The sequence below is a fragment of the Protopterus annectens genome, chromosome 2.part1 (assembly GCF_019279795.1).
Source record: "Protopterus annectens isolate FY-2018-M chromosome 2.part1, PAN1.0, whole genome shotgun sequence".
NCBI classification, from domain to species: Eukaryota; Metazoa; Chordata; order Ceratodontiformes; family Protopteridae; genus Protopterus; species Protopterus annectens.
Genome location: NC_056729.1, coordinates 1,495,572,167 through 1,495,599,604, shown reverse-complemented (window position 1 = coordinate 1,495,599,604; position 27,438 = coordinate 1,495,572,167). Strand labels below are relative to the sequence as shown.

At 40.2% G+C, this 27,438-nt stretch overlaps 1 protein-coding gene across 6 annotated transcripts in view; it reads left to right on the top strand.

Annotated features, from left to right (window-relative positions):
* The window catches only part of TP73 (tumor protein p73), a 1,605,115-nt gene that overhangs the window by 1,383,241 nt on the left and 194,436 nt on the right, over positions 1-27,438 (top strand). The gene's annotated exons all lie outside the window — the stretch shown is intronic.

The following is a 27,438-nucleotide window of genomic DNA, read 5'->3' as shown; positions in this document are numbered from 1 at the left end:
AATCATTGTGGATATCAAGCACTGGTATGTTTGTTTAAAGCATTTTTTGTTTAAATACATAAAAAGAAACTTGTCTTCAACAAGTACAGTGTACTGTAACTATAAACAGGATCTAATGCATTCTTTCAACAAGCCAATATAGGCTTGCATTTTTCAAAATAGCAGAAAACCAGTCACCACAGCAGTTATTTTCAAAAGTATGACCCATTGACCAGTACTTTTCAGCATTCCATATTTTGACACTTTATATAATAAGCCGCGGTGGTACAGCGGTAGCGTTGTTGCCTCACAGCAAGAGGTTCTCCTGTTCGATTCACGGCTGGAGTGCCTTCTGTGTGGAGTCCGCATGTCTTCTCTGCGGTCGAGTGGCGTCCAAAAGACCTGCGTGAATGGGAGTGCCTACACTGAAGGTTGGACGTTGGGCTGGCAACTCGGAACCATAAAAAAATCTACTGCCAATCATTAGCGGACCGGAGTTCTGCTGTGGCGACCTCTAACTGGGAAAAGCCGAAAAGACTATATATATATATATATATATATATATCATGTTGGAATCTGGCCTGTAACCAAGTAATATGCTGTTATTATTAATTTTAACACATAATATATGCTTCAGATATTCCATTACATAAATCGTTTATTTCACACAAACATTCATACTGTCATCTACTACCAGCCTTTCTGTTAATGCCAAATCCAAATTAATCTTTTAATGTAACAAGACACCTTGGAATTATGCAGGTTACTCTAAATAGTAACAACCTTTTCAGTAATCAGTAGCCAAGCTAATATAGGATCTAACAGATCTTTTCAACTACCAAGCCATAGTAGAAACAATACCAGAGATAGATGCATGCTTCACTTTATCAAAAGACAAAAATGTTTCTAGGTAGTCCTCAGATCAAAACGTGGGTGCTTATACAGTAGTGGCTGGGTGGTATTCACAGATATTCCCTTGTGCTGTATATATCACACATTTGCCAGAGATGGCCTGCACCTGTCACCCTTGGGATTCCGGATACTGGCAAAGGCTCTTGCCACCCCTATAGTGCCTTTTTTAGGCAAGGTTCAAATGACAAATTCACGCCCATAACAGGTACACGCAAGCAAAATCTGAGGGTAATGCTACTCAATGCTAGAAGTCTAAACTTCAAAATGCACTCACTCGAGGCACTCATTAAAATGAAGAACATCGACATCTGCGTAGTGACAGAGACCCGGTTCAAAGCTCCAGAGAGCACCCCTGCTTTACCAGGCTATAATTCATACCACGCATTTTGGCCACCTAATCTGGAACGAAGCACTAAAGGTGGAGGCATGTCCATATTCATTAAGGATATCCACACCACCAGGCTAGTTGCACAGCATAATGCATCCGAGATTATCCAAGTGCAACTAACTCTGGGCAAGACCACAATCCAAATTGTAGCTTGCTACAGACCCCCCACCATGCCCCAGGATTTCCACTCCTCATTTCTTGATACACTGGAAAGTTTTAGGGTACAACCCAACGCCCTAATAATGGGCGATTTCAACTACCCCATCATTAACTGGGAAAACTACTCATGTACCAACTCTTTTGCTCAACGTTTTCTGGAATTCTTAAATTCCAATGCCTTGGATCAACTTATTCACACCCCCACCAGGGACAGCAATATCCTAGACCTGGTCATTACCAACATGGGCAACAGGTGTTCCACACCAGAGGTCAATTCCTCGTTCGTCAGATCCGACCACAAGCTAATCACCCTAGACATCCACATCCCGTCCCCACCCCCAATTAGGGAAACCATCGTAAAAAACTTCTCCAAAGCCAACTTCACACTTCTTAAGACAGAAGTGGCAAACTTCATGACACCCATGCAGACGGACAATAGAGGTGTACGACTGCTGAATCCTACACAAATGCACTTTATAAGCACTTACACGAGTGCATGGATCATATTATCCCTAATGGAACCAAGATGCTATTCTCCAAAAAAAGGAAGCCAGTCTGGTGGTCCTCTGCCATAAACAAACTCTACAACAGAAGAAAGAAACTGTTGTAAAAAAGAGTAAAATCCCATGACTGGAGGAACTCCCTGGTCAATCTTAGTAAGAAGCTGAGATCCCTCATAAAATCCTCCAAAGCTAGTTACGAAAACAAAATTACCACTAACTCTAAAGACAACCACAAAGCATTCTATAGCTATGTCAAGAATCTCAATGGCAACACTCAGATCTGCTCTGAGTTACAGCCCAATGGCACTAAGTATACAGAAATAGCCAGCAGTTGAAGTGTAAGGAGACATTAAAATAATAAATTTGAGGTAAAGAACCATAAAACTTTATTATGGTTCTTTACCTCAAATTTATTATTTTAATGTCTCCTTACACTTCAACTGCTGGCTATTGTTGTTTCATACGTGGTACTTTCCAGCCGTGCAGTACCTACGTGCAGGGCATTTAGTTTCGGAACTAAGTATACAGAACCAACTGATATTGTCAACATCCTGGCAGATAGGTTCAATGCTAACTTTACCCCCCTGTCACCCGCTAGAGGGCCCATCTCTATACCAGAAGAATGCAAAGTTCCTGTAATCAAGGCTGCACAGGTAAAAAACACACTCTCCAAAGCCAAGAACACAGCATCCATGGGACCTGACAATATCCCAGGCTGCGTTCTACACGAACTACAGAATGAACTGGCACCCCACTTAAGTACCATGTTCAATCATAGCCTCACCTCAGGCTTTGTGCCCACTGAATGGCGCACTGCGACGGTTATCCCACTCCACAAAGGGGGAGCCACAATGGACCCAGGGAACTACCACCCCATTAGCCTGACGAGCCTGATCTGCAAGGCCATGGAACGTATCATCATGGAACTCATAAACAAAGGCATTGGTAATCTCCAGACTCTGGACCCTACTCAGTTCGGGTTTGTAAAAGGCAGATCATGTCTCCTAAACCTGATTGACTTCTTTGAAGCATTCACCAAAGCCATAGATGAGGGTAAGGTGGTTCACACAGCTTATCTAGATCTCGCCAAGGCTTTCGACACCATCCCCACTCTGGAATTATAGGTAAGCTCACTAAACTAGGTATAAATCCCTATGTCACAAGATGGGTTGCCAACTGGCTCACAGACAGAACCCACACTGTGAAAGTGGCAGACTCCATATCCGACATCAGACCAGTGACAAGTGGAGTACCACAGGGTTCAGTCCTGGGTCCTCTCCTGTTTTGTATCTACTTCTCTGAAGTACAGGCAAACACAGAAGGTCTTTGGCTAACAAAGTTTGCAGATGACTGCAAAGTAGGAGCCATAATCGAAACTCCTAACGATGTGGACATACTACAAAAGGGCCTCACTGAGACAGATGCCTGGTGTCAAAGCCATGGCCTGAAGCTCAATGCCAAAAAGTGTATTGTCATCCCCTTTGGTAAAAACTCTGTACCCATGAACTACCACATAAGTGGTAGTCTACTTAACACCGAAAGTGTGATAAAAGATCTTGGGACACAGGTGGACAGTAATCTCTCCTTTGATAATCATATCGCCACAGTGGTCAGGAAATCCTTCTACTTGGCACACCTCAGCACAAAAGATTTCTCATCCAGAAAAAAAGAGGTCATTGTTCTCCTCTACTCATCACTTATTAGACCCATTACAGAGTACAATGCCCCTTTTGGTATGTACCTCACAAGACATCTACAACAACTGGAAAGGCCACAGAAATACCTCACAAAGAGGATTACTGGCCTCAAACAGATGCCCTACAGAGACCGTCTCAAAAAACTCAAGCTTTACTCCGTCGCATATCACCAACTCAGAGGCGATCTCTGCCTAACATACAAAGCTATGTCAAATCCAGAGCTGTTGGACATGCTCCACTTAAAGAAATCCCAATCCCTCCGAGCTACATGCTCTAGAGACCTAAACCTTGTCACCACAATAAACAGAACGTGCTGGAGGGATAGATTCCTGTCCCAGAGACTTCCCATACTCTGAACAGACTACCTATCTATGTCAAATAGAGCTCCTCATTAACACTCTTCAAGAAAAATCTTGATGATTGGATGCGAAATAGGAAATTCACCCCAGGGATCACTTCTGTGGCTCTGCTCGGCAGGGGCACAGGAAAATAATTTTCTTGGGTGGCGAAAGCCAGGGTACCTTTTTGGCTAGGCTTATATAGGCCATAGGGCTAATAGCCTAGTACCTACCTATAAACCTATGAACCTATTAGTGTGTGCCTGTGTAAGTGACCAAAGTAACATTAGCTCAGTGCAGTCCCAGTCCATTTCATGATAGGTAAGAAAACAGTGTATCCAATGCACTGTGAAGGAAAACCAAATAATTGACGTTCTTGTCACAAACAGTTGTACTGCATTTTGTGATATAACATTGATTACATTGATCTCTTATGATTATTGTTCCAGCTTCACCGAACATTGAAGAAAAGTGACTGCCAATGCACATGTGCATACATGAACACACTCACACAAAGCCTACTGCAGTGTCAACATCCCTCTACCTATACCTGCAGTGAGTTGTGCATGAATACAACTGTGCAGATAACACATATGAAACAGTGTTGCACATAGCTCTTGTAAGGCAGCCCCACCACCATCCTCACCACACCAAATGCAGCATCATAATATTTGTTCCCCAAAACAGACACACACAAGCACACATACACTTGTAGGATGTATTCAAAATATGTGTCCCTGAATATAATGGTCACTTCCACCATGCTGTTTCACAAACATACCTTTAAAAGTATAATGTAGTATCCTTTGTGATAAAAACATCTACATATTGTGCATTTCACCTCACAACCACCTCAACAGCTGTCCTGTATATCAGTATCACCTTGTTGTCTCCAAAGTGGGAGTGATTGACCTTAGACAGTTTTTCCCCTATGGGAGATGCAATAAGATACAAATGGTTTCAGTACTCGTGCCAGTATGAAAGGTAAAACACTAGTGATGATTAGTATTTTTTTCTCTCCAAAAATGGTCTAACTTCAAAAAAGAAATAAATGCCTACAGACGTTGCCTTAACTGTTGCTATTCTAAGGAGATCAATTGAGTCTCTGTTTGAGATGAAATGTTCAACAGACCCTTCTGTTATGCCAGGTGGCCTGCACCTGTTGGCATATAGCTTTTACATACTGTCTAGACACTGTCTTTCTTCCATAGTGCCTATTTAGGCAATGGTCAATTCTTGAGCATGCCCACATTGCAAATCCCACTTGAGACAAACCCAAGGTTACCCTGCTTAATGCCGCAAGCTTAAACAAAAATGTTATATACTCAGACTTACCACACCCTTGAAGGCATCCATATTTGCTTAATTGCTTGGTTATAGAGCACCTGTAACAAATTGTATCTCTGTCAAATGGAGAGCTTGTACAATCTCCAATAAATACGCCCAGAAATGCCTTAAGTTTGTAAATATTATACCTCTAGTGAAAAATGTCCCAGGTCCTACCTGGGGTGTTAACCTCCTTGACTTGTCCTTACAAACTGCTCCCCCCTCCTCTTCCTCCCCAGTTCTCTCTGCTTTTGTTGGAAACTCTCATCACCTAACAGTTATTTTCACCCTCAATACAACCCACCCTTGTCACAAAAATCCCATAGTACTTCAGGATTATTCTAAAGCCAATTTATCACCACTTACAGATAATCTGGGCATGCATAAATGGTCCCCATTGATGATGTCTCCCTTGCATCAGCATACTCCTCTGCATTCTACTCTATTCTATTCTATTATGAATGCATGCATGGAAGATGCCATTCTATTGACCACAATTACAGTAATAAAGTAGAGGAAAGCACATATAAATCAAGTCTTTTGGAGAAAGAAAAAGGTTATGACCCTTTGGGAGAAAATATCTTCCCCATTATAAAAGCAACATAAAAGTATTAAGCAAGACCTTCAGGCATGCAATAAGAGACTACAAAGTCAGTTATGAACTTAGAGTTGCTTCCATTACTAAAAATAACCACAAGACCACCTTCAGATACATTAAGAAAATCAGAAATAACAGTCAGTTCTGCTCCAGACTTATCTACCAATGTTAAATCCTATTCTTACCCACAAACAGTAGCTAATGTCTTTGCTGAAAAATTTAGCTCAAACCTCACACCTCCTTCACACCCCAGCTCCCCTACAGTTTCTCCCTAATTGTGGTACTTGTTGTCACTCTTGATCAAGTGGCATCTGCTTTCCAGAACAGAATACTATCTCCATAGGTCTTGACAGTATTCCAGGCTATCCACTTGCATCTCCTGGGCCTACTTAATGGTAGCATCTCTATAGGTTATGTACCTGAAACATAGATAACAGCTACAATTGTCCCCTTGATAAGGATACCTGTATAACAGACCTCAGGCACTACAGGTCAATCAGTTTAACTGGCATTATCTGTAAAACTGTGTAACGCATGATCACTGAAGTCATTTACAGCAGCATAGGTGACCTTCAGATCCCTCGCGCCAATCAATTTGAATTTGTTAAGGGTAGAGCATGCTTACTCATCCTGTTTATTTTTTTGACAAAGTCATAGAAGCATCAGATGAATCCCAGACTGTCCGTACTGCCTGTACCAACCTTGCTAAAGACTATGACAACAATCTTCATGAAATCTTTATAATTAAACTTTGTAGTCTCTGGGTTAACCCTTATATTGTATGCTAGATGGCTAATTGGCTTATGGATTGGAGTCATATAATCCAAGGAAGGGATATCTTCTTTAGCTTTAGAAATATTAACAGCAGAATTCCACTGGGTTAGTGTTGGGTCCCTCATAGTTTTCATTTATTTCTCAGAGGTAAAAGTGGGCATCGAATATCTAATGATAGCCTAGTTTGCAGATAACTTCAAATCGGGTGCTGTTGAGAACGCATCCAGTGGTACCCAAATTCTCCATCAAGGCCTATGTCAGACTCGCACCCAGTGCATTTATTATGGGCTCACTCAACCTAAATGCTTAGAAGTCTAGCATTGTTACTTTTATAGGTTCATAGGTAGGTACTAGGCTATCTGCCCGACGGCATTTATAAGCCTAGCCAGAGTGTGTCAGCTTTCGCCGCCCCATTGATTAATTAACTGAGCCTCTGTCAAGAACAGCTAATGAAGTGTGGAGTTGAAGAGTGTTAGTGAGGGGCTCTGCCTAATGTAGTTAGGAATTTTGTTCCAAAGCATAGGTAGTCTCTGTGACAGGAATCTATCCCTCTAGCATGTTCTATTTATTGTTGTGGTGAGGTTTAGCTCACTAGAGTGAGTGGCTTGCAGTGACTTGGATTTCTTTAGGTGGAGCATGTCCATCAATTCTGAGTTGGACATGGTTTTGTAAGTCAGGCAGAGATCACCTCTGAGTAAGCGGTATGCCACTGAGTACAGCTGGAGTTTTTCCATTTGGGCTGCATAGGACATATGTTTGCGACCAGTAATCTTCTTGGTGAGGTACTTTTGTGGTCTATCCAGCTGTTGGAAGTGTCTTGTGAGGTACACCCCAAATGGGGCATTGTACTCTATGATGGGTCTGATGAGTGATGAGTAGAGGGGCACTATAACCTCTTTATTTCTAGATGTGAACCCTTTAGTGATTAGATGGGCTACATAGAAGGATTTCCTAGCCACTTTGGCAATATGATTGTCAAAGGAGAGATTACTGTCTACCTGGGTCCCCAGATCTCTTATTACCTCTTCTGTATTAAGGCGACTGCCATCTCTGTGGTAATTCATGGGTGGTTTGTTTTTCCCAAATGGGATGACTATGCATTTTTTGGCATTTAGCTTGAGACCATGACTTTGACACCAGGTGTCCGTCTCAGTAAGGCCCTTTTGGAGAATGTCCGTGTCAGCCGGAGAGTCAATTATGGCTCCCAGTTTGCAGTCATCGGTGAACTTGGTTAGCCATAGTCCTCCTGTGTTTGCCTGTACTTCTGAGAAGTATATGCTGAACAGTAGGGGTCCCAGGACCGAGCCTTGTGGGGCACCACTTGTGACTGGTTTAGAGTCGGACCTGGAGCCCGCTATGCTTACTGTGTGAGTTCTGTCTGTAAGCCAGTTGGCAACCCATCTCGTGACGTAGGGGTTTATGTTCAGGCTGGTGAGTTTTTCTATAATTCCTGAGTGGGGAATGGTATCAAAAGCCTTGGCGAGGTCAAGGTAGGCTGTGTGAACTACCTTCCCCTCATCTATGGCCTTGGTGGCCGTCACAAAGAAGTCAACCAGGTTTAGTAGGCATGAGCTGCCCTTAACAAAGCCGAACTGGGTCAGGTCATGTGTTTGGAGTTTCCCAATGTCTTTGTTAATGAGTTCCATGATGATGCCCTCCATAGCCTTGCAGACCAGGCTAGTCAGGCTTATGGGGCAATAGTTACCAGGGTCAGTTGTGCCCCCTCCTTTGTGGAGCGGAATAACCGTTGCTGTGCGCCATTCTGTGGGCATGTAGCCTGTGGAGAGGCTGAGGTTGAACAGTGTGTTTAGGCTGGGGGTTAATTCATTCTGTAGTTCATGCAAGACTCAGCCTGGGACACCATCTGGCCACATTGATGCTGTGCTTTTGGCTTTTGAAAGAGCCTATCCTTTACTCCTATCATATGTCTGACATTTCCGTTAAAACAGGCTCCCAGTCAGAAAGTCCTTCTGCTTGACACAACTTATCTGTTTTTGCATCTCTTTTAGATTCTAGAATGTCCTTGTTCCCCTTTACTCCTCCCTTATCAGACCCATTATTGAATATGGTGCCCCATTTGGAATGTATTTCTCTAAGCACCTTATACAACTTGAAAGGCTTCAAAAATTTCTAATTAAATTAAAAAAAAAGTTCTGCTTTAAGTTATTTTTATTATCCCCAACACACTAAAATCTCCATCCCTATACACAGGCTGTTAAGCATTCCTGTGAGGTGGTTTTCACCGAGTGTTGCATGTTGTGAAAGACCCATTACATTTTCACCAGCTTCACCTTCACACATCAAATATTTCAAATAATACCCACTCCAAGGACATGATCCTCCACCTTTGAGGCGATTTTCACCTAGTGTTGTGTGTTGTGAAAGACCCATTACATTTTCACCTGCTTCACCTTCATACATCAAACAGTTCAAGTAATGCCCACTCCAAGGACATGATCCTCCACCTTTGAGGCGATTTTCACCTAGTGTTGTGTGTTGTGAAAGACCCATTACTTTTTCACCTGCTTCACCTTCATACATCAAACAGTTCAAATAATACCCACTCAAAGGACATGATCCTCCACCTTTGAGGCGATTTTCACCTAGTGTTGTGTGTTGTGAAAGACCCATTACTTTTTCACCTGCTTCACCTTCATACATCAAACAGTTCAAATAATACCCACTCCAAGGACATGATCCTCCACCTTTGAGGCGATTTTCACCTAGTGTTTTGTGTTGTGAAAGACCCATTACATTTTCACCTGCTTCACCTTCATACATCAAACAGTTCAAGTAATACCCACTCCAAGGACATGATCCTCCACCTTTGAGGTGATTTTCACCTAGTGTTTTGTGTTGTGAAAGACCCATTACATTTTCACCTGCTTCATCTTCATACACCAAACAGTTCAAGTAATACCCACTCCAAGGACATGATCCTCCACCTTTGAGGCGATTTTCACCTAGTGTTGTGTGTTGTGAAAGACCCATTACTTTTTCACCTGCTTCACCTTCATACATCAAACAGTTCAAATAATACCCACTCCAAGGACATGATCCTCCATCTTAAGATCAACAATATCTGCTGGCATCATTCTTTTCTTCTTCAACGCATCCCCCACCTTTGGAATAGACTCCCTCTGCACTTCAAACAAAATAACTCCCTGAAAACCTTTAAAGTAAACTTTGATGAACTGGATGGATAAACCTAAATTCATGCCTAGCATTAATGGTAATGTTTTCCTATACATAGGGAACTAATCTATTCTTATCATTACTAGGATGATGTATCAGAGCTTATTACAGCATCACCAGTTTTAAAATATCAACTTACAAACTTGTAACTAGAACATCTGTGGTCTGTTGTGCCATTTGGGTCTAACTTGGTCAACAAGAGTGAGAAATAAGCAAATGACAGACAGAAAAGGATTTTTGTACATCTAATAGGCTTATAGGTTCATAGGTTCATACTAGGCTATCTGCCCGAGGGCATTTACAAGCCTAGCCCATAGTTTTGTGGCTTACACCACCCCTTTAGTATGGGGAACTATACCCATTATTTTGCTGTGCCTCTGTTGAGCAGTGACACTATATTTGATTTATTCAGTTTCCACTGTCGTATTTTTATTAAGTTGCCAGATGATTAATATGGACAGACTCCAAGTTCAATATCAAAGATTTTAATCCAATCATTCAAAGCTACAACAGAAACAGAAACATCAGTCCAACAGGAACAGGAATATCCAGTCCTTATCACATCCTCTAACTATGTCTCCCTCCTTCTGCCTTCCTCTATCTCCACCTAGTGGCACAAGACCACAACACAACATATTCCCCCCTTACGTAAGAACAGCACTACACTTATAGTACGTAAATTAAATATCACTAACATTGTAATGAACTCTGAATTACATCAACATTTATATTTATGTAACATAGTCCTCAAACCAATGAGATCTCATTTTCACACAAGCTGGAAGAATGTGAGGAGATTCAGGCATTGGTGTCACTGTAGATTGAAACGGGAATGTTACTGGAGCATCCCTTGAAGCATCACTTCTCTCAGGTGCATTTGACTTAGATAAATGGGAAGAATGCCATTTTTTCCATCTGCCAGTAAGTACATGGACCAATTTCCTTTCGAATTTCCACAGGTCGTGAAAATCTTGGATGTTGTTTTGGAACATGTAGTGGATTCTGAATAGGCACCTTATCCCCTTTTGAAAATGAGGAAGCTGTGCTCCACTTCTAATATCAGAATATTTTTTTCATTTCTCCTGAAGAAAAGAGACCATTTTACCAACAGTATCAGCATTAACTGTGCAGGAAACAGGAACAGGAAGAACAGTGAGGCGTATTTGCATTTTCCAGGCAAGAAGCAAAAGGGGAAACTCCTATAGTAGCATGTGGTGTTGCATGATATACCTGAAGAAATTCTGAGACAACCAGTTTCCAAGGTTTCGCCTGTAAGATAGCAGATTGTATGCAACCTTTTAGAACACAATGAAATCTTTAAATGGCACCATTTGCATCTGGGTGGTATACTGAAGTATGTATGCGTTGTATATCTCTTTCTGCGAGAAACACTGCAAAATCTGCAGAGGTAAATTGACATTCATTGTCTGATACAATGGTACTTGGATGTCCAAATCAGCTTAAAACTGAATTCAGGAAGTCTATAATATTTTGAGTAGTGACAGAGGTAATAAAGACAACTTCTGGCCACTTGCTGTGATAATCAATGAGGGTTAGGGCATAATTACAGTTCCAGATAGCCATATCAAATGGACCCACTACATCTATGGCCAACTTTTGCTAAGGTTCCAATGGAAATGGAACAGTTTGTAAAGGTGCCACTGAAGGGTTGGCAGTCTTGTCAGAAGATTGGCATAGCTGACAATTTTTAACTTGAGCTGCAACCACGTCAGTCATACCTGGCCACCAGTATAGCTCACGCAGCCCCTGTTTGATTCTCACCACACATTGGTGGCCTTCACATGCAAGCGTCACTACAGTGTGGCACAGAGAAACAGGAGCAATGATATGAGTGCCACAGAATACAAACTCATCTTGTACACTGAGTTTATCTCATAATCAGAAATACGGATGCATGTTTGTGCCCACTGCATTAAGAGAAGAAGGCCAACCATTGGTAAGATGGGTTCACAGAGTGGACAACTCACTGCAGGAGGCAAAGGCAGAGGCAAATTCACCTGGTGACAGGGCAGTTAAAACAGCAGAGATCACCACAAACTCAGGTTCAGGTTCAGAATTGTCTTCAGCAGTAGCAGGCAAGGACAAGTGAAAGAGACAATCAGCAATGTAATTCTGTGACCCAGGACAATAAGCAACAGTATAGATGAAAGACAGCAGTCATGCTGCTCAATGTGCTAATCACATGCCTGCCCAATCAGACCTTTTTGAGGACAGTAACATAGTCAACACTTGGTGATCAGTATGGAAAGCAAATTTTCAACACCACAAGTAAATTCTCCATTTTTCAACAGCCCACACACATCCAAGAACCGCTTTTTCAATTGTAGAATATTTTTTTCAGCAGCAGTAGGAGTCCTCGATGCAAAGCTGACAGCCCATTTTGTATGGTCAGGGTGAACTTGAGCAAGGACAGCTCCAAGCCCATAATCGGACACATCAGTAGAAACTAAAGTAGGCAAATCTGGTTCAAATAAAGCCAAGACTGGAATGTTAATCAACTACTATTACACTGTCATAAAACTGTGCTGACCTTCCTCAGACCAGGAAAATAGCATATCTTGGCAGAAGCAGGCACATAGTGGTTTTACAATGGTGGCAAAGTGTGAAATAAACTTATTATACCAAGATGCAAGTCCAAGGAAGGAACATAACCTGGAAACGTTGGTGGGAGCTGGGACACAAAGAAGAGCCTCAAGATGCTCCTGATCAGGCTGTATCCCTTGTACTGTAACAGTACAGCCCAGAAAACACAAACTGGCCTAATTGAAATGACAGTTTAACTGTAATTCTGCATCTTTTATGTGTTTAAGAACTGCTTGACATGTCCGATCATGGTCAGCCTGTGTGCGTCCCCACAAAATTATATCATCTAAGTAGTTTGCAACATTTGGCAACCCCTGCAAAATTGTAGTAAGCATCTTTTGAAAAGCAGATGGAGAAGATGCTAACCCGTATGGAACCCGGCAAAACCGGAACAAGCCATCATGAGTAATAAAGGCAGTCAAGTCACGGCTGTCTTCATGAAGCAAAAGTTGAAAGTATGCATTTTCTAAATCAATGGTAGAGAACACTGTTGCTCTTTTCAGCAAGGACAGCATTTCATCAATGTGAGGAAGAGGAAAACTGTCCGTAAAGATAGCTTTATTAGGTTCCCTCAAATCAACGCATAGGCAAATACCACCAGTCCTCTTTTGAACCAACACAATGGGCAAGACCCAGGGAGAAGCATCAGTTCTTTCAATAATCCCTGCTTGAAGAAGAGGATTGAGCTCTGCACTTACATCCTGCCGAACTGACAGAGGTAAGTGATGTAATTTTTGTCATACCGGAGTAACAAAATCTAACTTTAACTTTGTGTATGAAGCCTTTTGCACAACCTAGGGTCAGAAAAGGTAAGGGAGCTGTAGAAAGATGCATGACAAGAACTAAGTTTGTGGTAGCACATGGTAAGACAGTACTGCCGTTAAAGCACAAATGTAGACCCTTTATTAAATCCATACTCATCAAAGCAGTTCCAGACTCCACAATGACAACAGATATACAGCTTGTAACATTATCTTTGGACACAGTAAGTGGTAAGCAGCCAAGTACAGGAAGTGGAGCATGGGAATACATCACTAACTTAACTGAAGGCAACAAAGGTTCCCCTTGAAAGTGTGCAACATATATACATTTAGAAAAAAATAAACAAACAGAAACCACTAGTCATATAATCCAAGGTTAAAATCGTAAAATGTCCAAGTATATAAGCGCTTTCGTCTCGTATTAACTAACTTGAAGAGACTTCATCTGATATAATTAATTGCTTTCACCTACTGAATTTAAAAGAAGGAATTCAAATTACATCACATCCTAGAGCAGTTGAGACACCTTCATTTAAAGCCATAGTGTACTTGAAATCATCGTTACGTTCACAACACCATAAAAAATGTTAAAACCATGAAAAATACTGTAAACATACTTCATAAATTTTAAAATCATAACCTATCCACTAATATATTAACATAACTATACATTTAAATAAATACATACATGTAACAATGAGTATAAATAAATACCTAAAATGTTAGAGAACGTATATAAGCATAAATAAATGCTCACTCAAACAGTGTATATGTGGGTAAGATTGTTGCACTAAGAAAGTTACAGAGTGCATTTTAACATCTATTCAGAGCTTTAATTTTCAAAAGACTACTGATGGACAAGTTATCATTAAGCCCTGGCCAATACATGGCATTCAATTTAATCTGCCATCCTAATTCCATTTTATCAAGCTGGTAGGGCCATGCTCCACCTCTTGCACTGATTGTAACAGTGTCCAATATAATAAATTAAAAAGCATGAACTGGGTAAGCCATAATGTGTTTTGCTAAGGTGTTCCCTTCCCATAAATCATGTATGTTTCTGAGATGTTCTCCTATTCTATTTTTAAATTTGCGTTCAGTCTTGTCCACGTAAAAACATGGGCACAAGTTACAAACTTAGTTGCACATGAAAATCTACCTCTTAGCCAAATTCTAACTCCTTCTATTACAACACTGTTATTAATTTCCATAATGTTCGGGCAGAACTTGCATCTCCCACATTTATGCATATATCCTTGAGGATACTCGTCCTGTCATCTTTCAAACATATTTTTAAGACACTGTCCTTTCTTGTATACACAAATAGGAGTGTCACCCAAAATGTCTCTCATCTCTTTGTCACTCCTAATAATTTCCCAATTTTTTGTTAAAATTTTCTTAATATAATATGCTTCATTATTGAAAGTAATCAAAAAACTATTTTCATAAATCTTTTGGTTCACTGGTGTTGTGACCATGGTTATATTAGTGTTGGCTTCCTTCCTATTATCATCTCTTCCATTGATTATTTGATTTATGTTGCTTGTCTGATATTCAGCATTCTGGCTCCTATATTCTAAAATGGGAGTAAAGTGCCCAGATTTTCTTTTGTCATTAACCTCTTGTGTAATCTGATCAATTAGACTAATAGGGTAACCTCTTCTGAGAAACATACATTTCAGCAAGTTGCATTCCTCGACATAGTCATCCCAAAGGGTCGTCAACCGGGCTGCACGGACAAATTGCCCTTTCAGCACTGCTAGCTTTTGACACATGACATTGGATTACAATGGTTTTGTGAATATTTACACTCAAAACGGTAAAGACAGGACAAAACCAACCTATTCGAACAGATGTTAGACATAATTCTAAGGAATAATTTCATTTTCTTTGAAGGACAGTATTTCCTTCAGAAGGAAGGAGTAGCAATGGGCTCCGCTTGTGGGGGCCTATATGCAAATATTGTCATGTTGATGTGGGAGAAGCAACACCTTAAAACTTCCAACTATTTCCAATATTACAAAACATATACGCCTTACCTGGATGATTTGTTTATATTATGGGAAGGGCCCAGAGACGTTTTGGATAACTTTCTTGTATTTATCAATGAAACAACCAGTTTTCTGAGGTTTACACACACTGTCAGGAATACTCACATAGCATACTTGGATGTTTAGCTAATAAAAGATGAAACCGAGAATAGATTCATAGCTAGAATATTTCGAAAAGAAACCTATTCTAACAGTTTTTTATATTTCAGCAGTTGTCATCCCTTTAAACAAAAGAGAGCAGTGCTGAAAGGATTGGATGGGAGAAAGGAAATTCATCCCGGGTATCACGTCAGTCGCCCTGCTAGACAGGGGTCCAGGGAAGTAAATAGTGTGGGAAGAAATAGCCAGGGAATTGTTATGGTTTGCCTTGTATAGGCCCTAGGGCTGATAGCCTAGTACCAACCTATGAACCTATGAAAGGGCAGTTTGTCCGTGCAGCCCAGATGACAACCCTTTCGGACGACTATGTAGAGGAATGGAACTTGCTGAAATGTATGTTTCTCAGAAGAGGTTACCCTATTAGTCTAATTGATCAGATTACACAAGAGGTTAATGACAAAAGAAAATCTGGGCAGTTTACTCCCATTTTAGAATATAGGAGTCAGAATGTTGAATATCAGACAAGCAACATAAATCAAATAATCAATGGAAGAGATGGTAATAGGAAGGAAGCCAACACTAATATAACCACGGTCACAACACCAGTGAACCAAAAGATTTATGAAAATAGTTTTCTGACTACTTTCAATAATGAAGCATATTATATTAAGAATATTTTAACTAAAAATTGGGAAATTATTAGGAGTGACAAAGTGATGAGAGACATTTGTGTATTCAAGAAAGGACAGTGTCTTAAAAATATGTTTGAAAGACGACAGGACAAGTATCCTCAAGGATATATGCATAAATGTGGGAGATGCAAGTTCTGCCTGAACATTATGGAAATGAATAACAGTGTTGTAATAAATGGAGTTAGAATTTGGCTGAGAAGTAGATTTTCATGTGCAACTGAGAGGGTTGTATGCTGCGCTGTTTGTAACTTGTGCCCATGTTTTTCCATGGGTAAGACTCGGCGCAAATTTAAAAATAGAATAGGAGAACATCTCAGAAACATACAAGATTTATGGGAAGGGAACGCCTTAGCAAAACACATTATGGCTTACCCAGACCATGCGTTTAAATTTATTATATTGGACACTGTTACAATCAGTGCAAGAGGTGGAGCATGGTCCTACCAGCTTGATAAAATGGAATTAGGATGGCAGATTAAATTGAATGCCATGTATTGGCCAGGGCTTAATGATAACTTGTCCATCAGTAGTCTTTTGAAAATTAAAGCTCTGAATAGATGTTAAAATGCACTCTGTAACTTTCTTAGTGCAACAATCTTACCCACATATACACTGTTTGAGTGAGCATTTATTTATGCTTATATAAGTTCTCTAAGATTTTAGGTATTTATTTATACTCATTGTTACATGTATGTATTTATTTAAATGTATAGTTATGTTATTATATATACTTGAACATTTTACGATTTTAACCTTGGATTATAATAAAATTTTGGTGTGTTGATATATACATTTAGGCAAAATAGATACTGATGAGCCAGAATTTACAATTAGATCTCCAAGTGCAGTAGCAGTTGACATTTTCATTGTGACACTGCAACGGATTCTTTCAGATGATGCATGGTCACTTAAGTAAAGGATCTGAAGCTCAGGTATGGCAACTTCCAGCACAGAGCATGTATGCAAAGAATGCCAAACACGTGAAAAATGACCAGTCTTTCAGCAGTTGTTACATTTAACAGAAGCAGCAGAACGGTGTTTATCATTGGCAAGATGCTTATCAGATCCACATCGATAACAAGCATGAAAAGAGGCTGCAGAAGTCATAGCAGCTGTAGGCGGGAGCTTGGAAGAAGGCCTGTGGCAGTGGCGAACAGCAGCAGACATAGGTTGGGTATGTAAAGTCTGTACCGGGACTGGTCTATCACCCGAATTAAACTTTGTCTGCTCACCTGTGGCTTCAGTATGCATAGCAATTGTAATAGCTTTATCAAAAGTCAAGTCGGGTTCTAAAAGCAATCGTTCACCTATACGATGACTAGACACATGTTCCACCAACTGATCACGTAATATTTCATCCAGTTTATTATCAAACTCACATTTAACTGCTAAGTCTCGTAATTCAGCCACATACAGAGGAATAGTTTCATGGGCAGCCTGAGCATGTTTTCTAAAAGCATGCCGCTCAGCAACAACATTTCTCTGTGGAGCAAAATGAGCTTGCAAAGCCGTAATGGCATACCATGGTTTGGAAGTGTGTAAAACAGTCTCTGACCTACTGTTCCCAGACAATGAAGAGAAGTGCCTGTTTACATGCTTCTGGCCATTCATCTCCTGATGCACCAACAACCAGCATGTGATTATTAAACATTTTCAGCCACATATCAAATGGTATAGAGGTTCACCTGGGCATGGCAAAAATGGTGGAGGAAAAGAAGAAGCAGCAACAGCCATTGTAAACAAGCAGAAACAAGTAAGTGCCTCGTCGCCAAATTGTTAAGCAGTTAGATGATTAATATAGACAGATTCCAAGTTCAATATTAAAGATTTTAATCCAACCATTCAAAGCTACAACAGAAACAGAAACATCAGTCCAACAAGAACAGGAACATCCAGTCCTTAACACATCCACTAACTCCGTCTCCCTCCTTCTGCCTTCCTCTATCTCCACCTAGTGGCACAAGACCATAATACAACAATTTTATTCAGTAGTTTTGCATCCCTCATAGTATAGATGTGAATTGTACTGCTTTTGAATGAAAACCATCACAGTCACCACCTGATGTTTTCAAATCAAGCATCTTTGTACAGGTTCTGGAAGCAACAGAGGGCTTTAGGCAAAAAAGTAGAACAAGACAGACCAGGATTTTCTTTTTCTTGTTTACATATACCGTGAAAATAAACAGCCCTGATCTGTCGTGAATTGATCCTTGCTGAGGTGGAATTACTTTCAAATGCCTGGTACAAAGAAAGCAACAATGGATGCGAACATGTTGAACTTTTGAAAGCCATCAACCTGTCATGTATTGTACAGGACACAAAAAACAATTAATTTAACCCAGTGTTATTATACAGGCAAAGATCATAACTTGAATATTTTAATATAACAAACATCCCATGGAAGGTATTAAAACAGTACACAGAACCTTTTGCTAAAATGACTTGTGGTTTACTGAAATAGATTGCTTACATCTGAAATCTTTTTTTTTTTTACTTTCTGTTAATTAGTTAAGCTCATTAGAACTGCTTCTTTTCAGGAGTAATTTGCTTAGAGTTACCAATGATGCAACTGGAGACTCAAAGAACCAAAACAGGAGTTGCTGGATGAAACTTCAGAAACATGTTATTACATTAACTTTTATGTCATACTGAGAGATGTTCATCATATCGATCACTGCTACAGTAGCCTCAGCTATATGGGTTATATCCTGCTAAGGATATAACAGCCAGCCAGCTTCCAAAGTTTCAGGGCACCTTCAGTGTACCCAAACTGTCTGGTAGCTCGAGCTGAGCTGACTAAAAGACAAGTTCTGGTGCCAAGCCTTTCAGCGCTTTACTGCATCTGAACAGTATGCTTCTCTGAGTTTTTTGAAAATTGACGTCAGTTTGTGCTCTCCTTTGCTGGGCAGGTACATTATCTTTGGAGAAAAGAATCTTCAAATTAATAATTTTTTGTTTATTCTTAATAATTTATTTTTCAGGAAAATATTTTAAAGTCAAGAGTTTGTGTTTTAATGGATTATCACAAGATTGTTTTTCCTGTCAGTTTAAAAGTTGTTTAAAGTAACTGAAAACTTTATTTTCTGTGGAGAAATTGAGTTTATTTTACATTTTGTAGCTGGTAAAGTGTTTTAAATTGCTTTTTACTGTTTGTCTGTGACAAGGTGACTTTTAAAGATTTTAGTTTTTTACTGGCATTTGTTTTCACCAGAGAAAGAGGCACCATTTTTGGCTTGACCATGGAACAATCTTTCGGTCCCATGATCAGTCCTTCTAGCCACAAAAAGAAAAATTTAAGCAAGTAGCGTTTGCCATCACAGCAGTCTAGCAATTTGCCTCAGCTGCAGGTTGGTGACTGTGGGCATTAGTTGTACCTCAAAATGCTCATCTTTTTACTCTGGATCCCGCTGGTATAGCACCTGCAGCACCTATGGACTCAGGGGTTAGTCATATCCTCTGTGGCTTTTGGGGTCCCCTTAGTGTCAAGAGAGAGCCACTTTTGTCGATCCTGGGAGAGGGAACATCAAGGGCTTTCCTGTTTTGTCAGAATGTTGTGCCCATCCATGGAGAAACTGCTGTTGCCATTAAAAACACAGTTGGTCCCATTTTTCCTGTCAAAAAGAAACAGAAAACTAGGCATGTACCTACTCCTCCTCAAATTTCTTTTGATAAGAGTAGTTTGTTTGGTTTGGCTCAGGTTTAATTCAGGCTACTGATCCTTCTTATAAAGTAGTTTCTGTTAAAAGAAATAGGGATACTTCCTTTCCTGAAGACATACAAGACTGTGAATCTGGACAGGGGGATAAAGGGACAGGTACAGTGTTTGCTCTTTGGACTCAGAGGAAATCTCAGTTTCTGACTCTTCATGTGGTCAGATCTCTTTCTCTGAATCTACTTCTAGAATGTGCCAGAGTTTTCAATGGGAGAACATGAGGTTTCTTAGTTCATCAGAAAATATTACGAGTTGCTACTGAAGCAATTTACAGAACCTACATCCATTCCTCTAGTTCTGTCAGCTTTGGAGGATGTGTGTGTTACCGCCTGCTATTTTGCTGACAGCCAATTACTCCTAAAAAGACAGCTAGGCTGTATAAAGTTCCTTAGTCATTTAAGCTTTTATACACTCTTCCCAAACCTGACCCAGCAGCTATAGCTTTAGTTAATCCTTCTGCTGCTAAACATTTAGTTAATTCCAATCCTACTCTTTCAGATAAGGCTTGGATGATTATTAATATGTATGAGGAAAAGTGTATGCTTCAGCAACTTAAGATTTTCAGAATTTTGAGTCATGAGGCTGGTGTGTTAAGGTTTGTTCTAATTGTTAAAGTATGATGAATGTTTTATCTGCAGTTTCTTCTTGTGAGGAAAGATCTGCTTTAAATAATTAATTTTTTTCTGTTGTTTAAGTCTCTGCTCATTGTTACTTTTTGTGTGACTCTGTTGGTACTTCTTCCAGGACTACGGACACTGGTTCGGTTTTGAGGAGGCTTGCATGGCTGCATTCTTAGAACATAACAGATGATGTTAAAAATGAGCTTTGAATTTCTTCTTTGAATAGATTTGTTTTTTGAGCCATCTGTTACAGAGATGATCAAAATTGTGATGAAAGGGGTAGGCTGATACACAGAATCTCTAAGATTTTTAAGCCCTCCTTTTCCAAGATTTCCACTCCTCTTCCAATGTTGCTAAGAAACAAAGTAAACAGTCAACAAAATACAGGTAAACAGACATTTAATAAGAAATGGCAAGGGGATTCAGAGAAGAATTCTGGAAATTCCCAAAACTAAGGACAATGGAATGGCTATTTAAGAGACTTTGTCACTCCCCCCCCAATCCTGGCAGTCCCTTTTTTCTTCTGGAAAGTCTGACTCTCCACTTTTCTCTTTGGCCACAGATAATTTAGGACAAATGGGTTCTGAAGATCATTCATCCAGGTTGCATCTCCTTTCCTGGGGGTAATCCCTCATCCTTCAGACTAGACTCTTTTTTTTTCCATTTATCCCTCATTGCATGCTGTCCCAGGGAGTGATAGAACCAGGTCTTCCTTAGGTGGGAAAGGTGTTTTATTCAAGGATGCTTTTAGTGCCAAAGAATGCAAATGCTTGGAGACCAGTTCTTTTTCCTAAACCTGTCTGTGATAGTGCCCAAATATAAAATTATATCATGTTACAACCTGTTACCTCTTCCTTGTCATTCAAGTTTCCTTGTAACATTAGATTTAAAAGATGCCTACTCTCTGGACTGTCCACTGCACCAAGAATGTCCACAATATTTCTATCTCCACTAGTAGCTCATTACAAGCTACAGGGTCTCCATATTTTTACATATTTAGATAACTTTCTTATCTTTGCAGAGTCTTTTTCAAAGTATCAGGAATCTCTTTCTTGTGTGAGAGATCTCTTGTACAGGCTGGGGTTCCAAGAGAACCTTCAAAAGTTTTTTTTTTTTTTTACTCTTTCTCACAGAATTATATTTCTGGGATGTCATTCAGATACCACAGTTCAAAGAATTTTTTTCCACAGGAAAATATAGCTCTATATCTAGAACTATTTCAAGGATTTTGCACTCAGACATCATGAGATTTTGGGTCTCATGGCTTAAATGATTCTCATGATACTCCTGGCAAGCCTCTACATGAGAAAGATACAGTGGTATCTGTAGTCTCTATGGTGCTGGCACCAACACCGCTTATGTTTTCAAGTCTCAGTGCTGTGGTTTGTCAGATGTCAAATTACTTGGTGGAGACAACTGATATCATTAAAACCAGATCTCCCCTTCTCCTCCCAGTTCAAAAGCAGTCTGTCACCACAGACATTTCAGGCTTTTCTTGGGGAGCAGTTTAAGCAGGGATAAAAGTGCAGGGTATGTAGGACACCAAGGACAGATGCAAGCATAAAAATATAAAAAAAGATGCTTGCCCTGATCAAGACATTCAACTCTGTGAATTATCTTTGGTCCCTGGGACTTTTTCAGGTTGTTACAGACAGTACCACAGTCATATGGTACATCAACAAGCAAGGATTAGCCAGGTTGTACCCCCTCTGCACACTAGCCATGTTAGCTTGGCATATAGCTTCACAGCAAATCTCCCCCAACTGGCATCCTACATTCTTTCAAAGCAAAACTGTGTAGCAGACAAGCTGAACAGGTCAAGGGCAGACCCACATGAATGGAAAGTAGATTGGGAGTCTCCTATGATTTGATCCATCTGTGAGGACTTCATCGAGTAGACTTATTTGCCTTCTCTCTGAACAATCAGCTGGCAAGATTCTGCTTCAGAACCCCATGCCAGAAGGCCTGGAATACAGATACATTTTCTTTTCCTTGGGCAGGAATGCTCCTGTATGCTTTCCACCCTCTCAACTAATATCCAGGTTACTTCTGAAGATTTAAAAGGAATCCCCCAAGATCATTATGGTGACTTTCTTCTGGTCCATGCATCCATGTTTCTCTCTTCTGTTAGAAAAGGCCAGGAGCAATTACCACAAGCTTCCTCATAAACTCGATCTACTCACATACGAACAGGGATGTTTGATACACCCCAACACCAATCAGCTTCAAATGACTGCCTGGATGATAGGGTCTTAATTCCCTTTTGCACCTATTTACTAAGGTCATGCAGCAGGTACTAATAGAGGCAAGAAGGCCTGCTACTAGAAAATCATATATCAGCAAATGGAAAAAGTTTTCTAGTTGGTGCCAGCAACATAACTAACACCCTTTCAGGGCTAGTAGTTTGCTGGTTTCTCAATATTTGTGTGAGCTACTATCCTATGGCCTTTCTTATTCCTCTGTCAAGGTTCTTTTATCGGCCATTTCAACATGTCTCCCCATGGATCCTCCTCTTTCAATGCATCCTAATTTCAAAATGTTTTTATAGGTGCATAGGATCATAGGAGTTTACTACACTACTGGCAGATCTAAATCACCAAAAAATGCCCCTGTCTAACAGGGACACAGGTGAAACACCTGGGGTGAATTTGCGTTGTCCCATCCAATTGTCCAAGTTACACTTAAAAAGGGTTAACGACGGGCTCTGTTTACCCTGTATTGGAAATTTATTCCAGAGGAGAGGCAACCTCTGGGAGACATATCCTAGGGTCGGTGGATGCACTCCCCTTGTGCAAGGGGATGACAGTAGCTGTTTTCCATTCAGCAGGGACAAAACCAGTGCTTAGGCTGTGGTTGAAAAGAGTGCCCAATGGTGTTACTAACTCCTGTTTTAAACCATTGAGAACGCAGCCTGGATTATCAGGATGTTATCAGGTCCCATAGAGGCTGTGTTTTTGGCCTTGAAGAGAGCGGTTAAGACCTGTTGTTTAAAGCTACAAGGTGGAGAACAGAGGATAGGAATGTTTTGGTGTATATGTGGTGGAGACAGGGGTGGAAGTTTTCACTGAAGCTGTTTGCTAGCAGGTTGTCTGTTTCCACTGGTTCAGTATATGTGGTACCCTTCGCTACCAGTTCAGCACAAATCATTGATTTTTCTTTATGGTTATTCTTAGCTAGGGATGCTAATCTACATACATAGCTATGGTTATTCTTAGCTAGGGATGCTAATCTACATTCATAGTTAGTGTTAGAGGACTTTACAAAATGTCTTATTTGCTTGTTCAAGCTGAGAAGGGTGTGCTTTAATTCTGAGATTGTTCCTTCTTGCTCTTAGACAGCAATTTATTCCTCTTATTATATAACCTGTTTATGGCGGATGTCCATCAGGCAGCTGGATCTTGCATTGGTGCTATCAGAAATGGCTGAGTCAATACAATTATATAGATTTTTATACAATGCATTGGTGTATATACCAGTATAGGTGTCCTTGCACTCAGTGGGGACAGGAGCTTTGAAGCTATTAATGCCTTCTTGTAAGAGTCTGTAGTTGGCTTTGGAGACGTTTTTTAGCCTAATTTCTCCTGAGGGAGGTCTGATGCTATCATTACTTTGAAAGAGATTGATTTATGATCAGACTTCACCAGGGAGGGCCGCACACTTGTGGTGGTGTACCATTCTTCCATGTTGGTGAGTACCAAGTCTAGAATGTTTGGGCTCCTTCTGGGGGAGCCAACTATCTGCTCCAAGGCATTTGATTTAACAAAGTCCAAGAACCTTTCAGTGAGTGTGTTTGTAGATGTATAATTTACCCAGTCCATGGACGGGTAGTTAGTCACCCATAACCAGGGTATTTGGTTGTATTTTGAGATCCAGGTAGGCAGTGTGGATATCATGGTTCATGGAGGGGGATCTATAGCTGGTGGTAATTTGTAGAAGGGTCTTTCCTATAGTTATTTGCACATGGAGTAACTCTAGGTTATCATTCTGTTTAACCAATCTGGAGGTCTATTTATCTTTTATGAATATTGATACTCCTCCTTCAGTTTTTACATGTTCATTTTGTGGTCTGAACATGTGGAAGTCATTAAATCCCGGTATGTCTGGGGTGCTCTCCATGGCCTTAAACCAGGTCTCTGTGACTGCACAGATGTCCGCATCTTCCAAAGTGAGGAGTGCTTCCAATGAGTGCAGTTTAGATTTAGACTGGTAGCGTTTAGCAGCATAACCTTAAGGTTGTTTTTTGAGGATATTTTTACATCGGGAATTTTGTTTTTGTGATATTGCCTAAAACAGGCACTTAGGGGGAGGCAAGAGCCTTAGCTATTAGCCGAAAGCCCAGAGATGGCAAGTGGAGACCATTAGTGGAAAAGCACTGTGGTCCATCAACCATATCATCTCAAGCTGGATCCCCTTAGAAAGACATCAGAAACTAAGCCAATTGTTGAAGTCAATCATTTTTTTGTCTGTACTGAGGCATCATCCTAGGTGAAGGCAGAATGCTGCTTAAGACATACCTGCCTGTGATTCATAATCAAAGAGCTCAGTCGTGTCTCTCTCTTCATATAGTCCAGTGTGGTATGTCTCAAGTCAGTCACATCAACATGGACTATAACAGAATCATAACAGTGCCTGTTGTTGAGAGACTTGAGTGCATGTGTGATGTGGTGCATTCTGGCACCTGACAGACAGCTGACCGTGACCTTATACTTATCCATCTTAGTGAGTGCAAAAATGTATGTCTCACAATGGAGTTACCTATGACTAAAACATTTGACTTTGTGTTTTGCCTTAGGGGCATGTTTGGTGAGACACTGGTTTGTACATTTGCATGTGTACTGTGATTTGTTGGGAATGTATTAATGAAGTGTGTTTATGTTTGGAAGGTCTCTGATCTTTAGGTAGGCTTCTGGTGAGAGCCTCTGCACATACAGATTTAGGTGTTGTACACATGGATGGTGTAGGAGGTGAAGTGAGTGAGCAGACAACCTGCTTAGTATCTGATATACTGATTTGTGAGTGAGAGAGCCTAGATTCTAGTTTCTAAAATAGATGCATCTCTCATGTATTGAATTTGTGTAAGTGGGTTGTCAGTGTACATCAGGCAATTGCTACATTGCTTCAAGCTACCCATGTCGATGGGGTTGGAGAAATGGTGGGAAATTGTCAATTCATGATGCTAGGTGAAGTGCTGCTGTCATTAACAAGGAGGGGACTAGAAGGACCAGGTATGGCTACGGGACAAGAAAAAGTTCTAAACTGCAATGGGTTTAATGGGTAAGACTTGTGGAGGAACCTCAGAGGCTCAGCTGAGTGTCTAACTGGGCAGTGAAGAACAACAATGAGAAACCTCCAATGGAGTATAAGCAACTGACTAAGGGAAAATTACCTAAGAGTTTGTGTCTATAACTGCCAATGGTATCCTCCACTGCACGATAATGCAAGATTATGCGGGTGGTGTGCACCATGCAAACCTGAGCAAACAAGTAGCAACGAAATTAAACTGATTGCAAACACTCTAACAAATAGTAGCACACTAGACTAGGCCTTGGGCCAACAATCACCACTCAGATAGGTCCTTAGCTACATTCTAATCTCACTAGGGTGCAGGGGGAGGCCTTCTTTTGTGGAGGAAAGCAGGATTAGTGATCAGAAATTGTAAAAACAGACTGGGTCCAGCAAATCTGAACCAAGTCAATGCTAGGCTAATAGTGCGGAAAACTTAAAAAATCCAATAAAATACAGTTAAAAAATAACAACACTCAGTAAAATATAATATACAGTTAAAAAATAACTACACACAGTAAAATATAATGCAAGAAGTGCAGATCAAGTAAAAATGATACTTATTTTTCAGTATCAGTCTGTGGATGCTTCAGATAACACAGGAGCTGGATTACTTGTTGCTAACCTCTGTGCAGCTCTGGTAAACAAAATTACACAGATTTCAAACACTCTAACCTCAGGTGGAGGCAGTTTAATTCATTATGTATTTATATATGTACATTTTGAGTCATGCTAGAAGAAAGAGAGAAAGAAAAGGGTGAAGGAGGAAAGATGGGGGAATGAGAGTTGAAGAGAAAAGGAGAGGGTGCAACTGGATGGATTTACATAAATGTTTTGATTAATAAGTTTGTTTCATTTGGATGTAAAATGGAAAGAAGGCTATTCTTTAATGTTTAAGGATGTGTCCTGTAGGTTGCATATAAGACATCTTCCAAATTATTACTGATGGATTTACTGCATATCAGCAAGTCAAATGGTATCAGAAATACTTGGTCTAGGGATCTAAACCTCTTCTTCAACATCAACAGAATAGTATTTTTCACAGAAGATATCACTGCTATGGAACAGACTCCCCATCCACATTAAACAATGTTCATTCCTGTCCATTTTGAATCATAACTTAGATCTATGGATGAGAAACAGAAAATTTACCCCAGGACTGCTGCACGTACTACTAATGGACAGATACAGCTCCTAAATGGTTTATTCCATGCATGAGCCCCCTCATATTATCTATGGTATGATCTCAGTTATTCTCATTAGGAGTAATGTATTAATTATTGACCATGGGATTGGTAATGCCAATCTATAACCAAATGGGATAGGTTATTTTGAGCACAAAAGGGGAAACTGGCTAGGCTTAAAGTAGTCCGCAAGGGCAGCTTGCCTAGTACTTACCTATGAACCTATCAAAACATTTACATTTAGCTTGGTTATTTAAGTATATTTTTAAATCTGATCAAAAAGCTTGATATGAGATTGTTTCTTTGAGTCCTAAGGCTAAAGAAGAAATGATTGGTAGTTTTAAGTTTAGTTGAGAGGGTTTGAAGCTGAGTTCTGTTGTAATCTTGGTTTCCTTGTTGATATGTGGGTGCCTGGGGAAATGGTTTGGCTGCAGAGTGTAGGAGTTCACTAGTTTGATTAACTAACCTAAAATGAACTAAAATACAAAAATGACAAAAAAAAATCTTACTTAGGTAGTCACAGAGGCTTTACAGTCAAGAAAATGCATCACTATACTTATGTG